A 6,000-nucleotide genomic window follows, 5' to 3' on the forward strand; every position below is an offset into this window, starting at 1 on the left:
ACGATGTTGGAACTAGGAATATCCTAATCACACCGAATAGTATCCAGTATCATGATAGCCCTATATAATTGTATCACCTTGGCACGGAGCAATGGTTATCGCAAGGATCTTAGCAGTATCGCTCGGAGGGAACACCGGATAGAACAAAGCTTCATTCCAACAAGTCATTCCATAGACCATGAATTCATGACAAGGAATGTGATTTAAGTAGTTATCCAAATATGTACCAATAAAGGAGAATTTGGATAAATCACCCATGGGTCGATATGCATACGCGTAGAATTGTTGATTCCCACCTACAGAAGATATCATTTTTCATGGCACCTAACATATAATGGATCACTCTCTATGTGAAAGAGGGGTTATTGCCCAACTTAACATGTACGATATAACTATCCAAAAAATATTTTGCACGTAATACCTTATCCATAAGACAACCAGGCTCATTTATAAGTCACCAAACTTGTTTCCCAAGTAACGCCAAATTAAATCTATGCATTTCATGAAAGTCCATTCCTCCAATATTCTTTGGCATACACATTGTCTTCCAAGTAACAAGCGGTCATTCACGTTTCGAGATTCGACCAGACCATCAGTATCGATGCATTGTCCTAACCATCTCCTGGATCAAATAGTACGAATAAGAGATAACATGACATCACATATTGGGGAAGAGCTTGGGCTACCGCTTTAATGAATATCTCACGTCCGCCTAACGACATAAGGTTTTTAGTCCACCCATTACTCCTGTAGAAATCATGTCCCTAAAAAACCAAAAGCATTTGATTTGTTTTTACCAGTTACTAGTGGCATGCCTAGGTAGTGACAAAGGTCATCTACCTCCAACACCCCAAAAATGGAAGGTAAAGTCTATCTGTGAGGCCGAGTAGTCGGATGACTAAAATATACCCCTTAAGCTTCCCTTGACGTTGCTCAGCCATCAATAGCGTAGAAAGTCCTTGAGTACATAACTGAAATAAGAAGGGCGATAAAGGATCACCCTATCAAAGACCCCGACTCAAATGGAATTCTTTAGTTAATGAGCCATTAACTCGAATTGTAAAATTGACAGATTCGACACAACACAACCAAGTCCACCAAAATAGTGGCGAAACCAAGCCTAAGCATAACCGCGTGTAAAAATGACCACTCATATGCCTTCTCTATATCTAGTTTAAGAGCAACTACTTTATTTGGACCATTTTTTGACGAGTTCTGGTAATAAAGTAACTCATGAGCTACTGAAATATTATTTTATATTTGATGACCATCAGAAAGAAAAGTCGTTTGATTCTCACTGACGCAAGAGGCCATATGATACTTCAGTCGTTTCACCAGTACCTTAGACACAATCTTATAAAACACCGTGCAAAGACTTATGGGTCCTCTACCTTATGGATCAAAACGAAGACATTTTATTCACCATGCTCATATCCATTTATCCTTTCAGAAGGTTCATACATAACTCAACAATATCAGCACCTATCAGATCCCAGTGAAAACGAAAAAAACTCGCAGGGAGACCATCAATGCCCAGAGCTTTACATAAGAATTTCCTGAAAAGCAATAATAATCTCTTCCTAATTAAAAGGTAAACAAAGCTTAGAGTTAATATCCTCTGAGATAACAGGTTTAATGGCATCAAGTATATGATTATTGATAACATGGTTGGAAATGGTAAACAAATTATGGAAGTACGAGACAATAATGTTTCAAATGTCCTCCTTATCAATACACAATCAACCTGAGTATCATGAAGTCCTCGGATCCAATTCTTTTTTCCTTCTCTTATTCCCTCGAGCATGGAAATATGATGTATTCCTATCACCATGAGACATCCACATCACACTAAATCTCTGAGCCCAATATTGTTCCTCCTTATCGAACAACATTTTAAGTTCAGTTTTGACCCTAATAAAGTCATCACGAACAAAAGTCAAGGGGTTACGATGGAGCCTCTCGTTAACTTGTTTGTGAGGTTCATTAATATGAGCCCATGAAGACGCAATGCGATCACGTTGCCAATGACCAAAAGCATCACCCACTGTTGCAATCTTATCTAGTGAATTATCCACAGTAGTTGTCCAAGCAGCTCTAACTTTAGCATGAATGACATTTCTTATCATTCACCTAGCACGATTCAAATCGAAAATGATCACCCATGCTCGGCTCATGCGTAATGCGATCAACAGCACTCATATCCATTAATAGGTAGCAATGATTGGAGGTTGCAACAACCTCAGAAATGAAATGAAAATTTGCATGTCGTGATAGGCAATTCCTTATAAGCTACAAAGCAATCCAATCGTTCTCTAATTGCATTAGTACCATTCGAACCATAATGCCATGTAAACCATCCACGAGTGGGTCTATCAAATAAACCATTACTACTTAGCACAATTCAAAATTCTTCTGAACGATATCTTGTTTTCCGATGACAATCAGACTTTTCGAATAGTATAAAACCTCATTAAAGTCCCCCTACGAGCCAAGGGAGAGAAAAGACCCTACCAATTATGTTTAACGTATCCTACATGAGATGTTTTAGTTGATCAAAATATGGAACATGTATGCCAGTAAAGTGAAATTTATCAAAACCATGATGAATAATAGTGTCAATATGAATGCGAGAGTAAAAATAAAAATATCAACACTTATGTCTTTATTTCAAAGCAACATTAAACACGTACATGAGTGTCTATTATCAACTGTAAAACAATTGTCCATACTTTGTTTACATCTAACATAACCACTACTAGCTTGCTTTTAACGCGTTTCAAAAGAAATATAAGAGAGGGAGAGACAGACAATATACCGTCCTAAAGCATGAACTATCGCAGCATTGGCTTAAGCCACGACAGTTCCAACATAACATCTTCATGGCATCTGGCAAGGTTGTCCCGCAGCCTCTGCCGATATCTTGTTCATGTTACTAGTTGTCCCAGCCCCACTATCTGAAGTAGAAGACACTCTAGAGTGTATAGTGAAACGTTGCATTTCATATGGCTATGGTAAGTCTGATCCCATCCGACTTGAACCATATCGTTTTAACAACTGACATGGAAATATACATAATACGCATGATTGTTTAGTGTTTGAAATCCACAAGGTTTATATGTGAGGCAATAGAATTCAAAATAACTTTGCAAAGATGCTTTATTTTTAAAAGGCACGTGAACATCATATCGATACCGTAATAACATGCAACTTCTGCATGGGCTCCAGAAACTATGATTCTTTGATCTTTTAGTAAATATAATTAATGAAACGGTGCATATCCAGAAATGCAGTCAAATAGTATTGTGTTTTAGTCAGTGTAATCTATGGGGAGCGTAACCAGTGATGTGGCTGCATGCAATTCATGCATCGCAGCTTCTCCCATAGTGTATTCCATTTGCAATCAAAGGACCATCTCGACACAAAATATATGCAAATATAAAATTAGACATATATTAATGTTTAATGATATGCACTGCCAATTAGGGATGGCAAGCAGATACAATTTCATGGATTCTGCTTCGTACCAGCTCCAGTTGGGGCGGGGATGGGTATAACTTTAGTAAGTAGTGGGCGGATGTAGATTTAGGAAGTGGTACCCATCGTGGGTCGTGGCGGGTGATAGGTTTGAGACCTTACCCGCCCCGCATCCGTCCACCCACTAAATATCCATTAAATTTTGGACTATTATGAATTTAGGTATAATTTTAGACACTAATTTATAAATCTTAATATTGTATAAGATAGAACTTATAATTTAACCAAATATCAGGGATAAGTTTATGAATAATTTTTTTTCTTCCAAACCTCTCGTGCTTTCAACTTTCAAACTCTACTGTTCAATTTTGTGCCGATATTCTGGTCAAGCATTCTTCTTCTGTAAGTTTCAACTTTCAAACAATGGACCCAGCTCATCCAGATACGTTTTATAATTTAAAACCATATATCATAATTTAATATTTTATACCGTTTATTTGTAATCCTTTTTTTTCATATCTGTATATAAAGTTTCAACTCTACTGTTGATAAAGATGATAAAGAGTTGTAATTTATAAAGTTTCAACTCTACTGACCGAGAAGTCAGATTTGCTTAATCGTTTGTTTGATTGTATGTCTTATAAATCCCATCTTTTGAAAAAAGTTGAAACTTTATAATAGCGTTCTTCTTCCTCTTCCTTACTCTGGTTTGCGTGTAGTAGAGTTGTACTTTCAATGTTAAAATCCTTACCGTAACAGACTTAAATTCATGAATGTATGCCTTATCCCCTTTTATTGTACTTTCAATGTTAAAATCCTTCAACAATCAACATGCGTGTCCCCTGCAACCAACTAATTTGATAAAACTATCGCAGCAGTATATGGGGCAGGGAGAGAATGTACAATATGATTTAATACATGTATATAAAAATCAAATATCCATCTTCCAAGACTATGGAAAGAACGATTGTCTCTTATTATTATTTCTTCAAAGTGAAGTTTCATAGTATAATTTTCATTCCCTAAGCAGGGAATATAATAATTGAGCGAAAGGGGAGAGAGGCGTGCTGTCGTGTATAATGCTAATCTCTTTGAATTTTGCTTTGTGTATAATAATATTTCTTCAACGTGTTGTCCTGTATAATGCTATTTTTCAACGTGTTGTCGTGTATGATATTTGGCTTGTACTTAAACAATTAAAGTTGAGAGTTTTGCTAGTCTTTTTGAACTATTGAATATTGTTTTCTTTGTTCAAACTTGTATATTGTTGTTTCGAATTTACGTATTTTGATGCATGTATTAATGTGATTAAGATGTGATTTATGTATCTTATATAACATATTTTATTGTAATTGTAATTATAGAATACATAATGACAGAAAAAAGTGAACAACACAATACTATAACCATCTCATCACCATCAATCTCAAAGCCAACCACTATAGTAATTTCTGACTGTGGTGACAAAAGTCCAAAGCAAGCCGATGATGTAGATCCTATGGTCATTCCCTTAACTTTGAGGCATACATCAACAACTTGGAGTCACTTTGCAAGAAAGCGAGTTAGGAAAGAAATAAAAGTTGAATGTAACTACTGCAATAAGCAACTTACTGGAGGACCAAGAGCGGGGACAAGTCACTTAACCGAGCAAGCAAAGAAATATGTAAAAAATGCTTAGATATTACAAACAAAGCTATTTGGAACACAAACTAAAGATGAAGGTTCAAATGTCACTCTTTATTTGGCACCATATGAATTTTACCAAGATAAAGGGAGAAAAGACTTGGCAGAAATGATCATTTTGCATGAATATCCTCTTACCATGATTGAGCATTATGACTTTAGGAAGTACTCCAATACACTTTAACCAGGCTTTAAAGTTCCGTGTCGTATTACAACCAAGAATGATATCATGAAAAGATATGAGACTGAAAAAAAGGGCATAAGTGCATTGTTGAGCAAAACGAATAGTAGGATCGCCTTGACCATTGACATATGGACCTCAAGCAATCAAAGAAAGGGATACATGGTTGTCACCGCACACTTTATTGACAATGGATGGAAACTCCAAAGTTGAACACTTAGGTAATATTATTTTAGAAGTTTTTTCCTTTATGAAGTTTCACTTTTCTTTATTTCATGTGTTAATGCATGTCACATTAATATGATAGGTTTTTGTATGTCCCAACACCTCACACGGCTGAGGTTCTTACTTAACATTTGAAAGAATGCATCCACTCCTAGAATATTGATATCATGTTATCTTCTATAATTGTGGATAATTGCACAACTAATGATGCTACGATTGATATTTTACGCCAAGAGTTTCCTTATGGCTCTCTAATGTTGCATATACGTTTTCTTTATATGTGTTGTTGTGCTCACATACTTAATTTGATTGTTCATGATGGGTTGAGTGTTGTGATAAAAAATGATCTTCATAGAATTAGGGATAGTGTTGCCTTTTGGACTGCTTCAGATAAAAGAAATCAAAAATTTGAACAAGTAGCTAAGCAAGTGGTTCCT

The sequence above is a fragment of the Hibiscus syriacus genome, unplaced genomic scaffold (assembly GCF_006381635.1).
Source record: "Hibiscus syriacus cultivar Baekdansim isolate YM2019G1 unplaced genomic scaffold, ASM638163v2 tig00111330_pilon, whole genome shotgun sequence".
Taxonomy (NCBI): Eukaryota; Viridiplantae; Streptophyta; class Magnoliopsida; order Malvales; family Malvaceae; genus Hibiscus; species Hibiscus syriacus.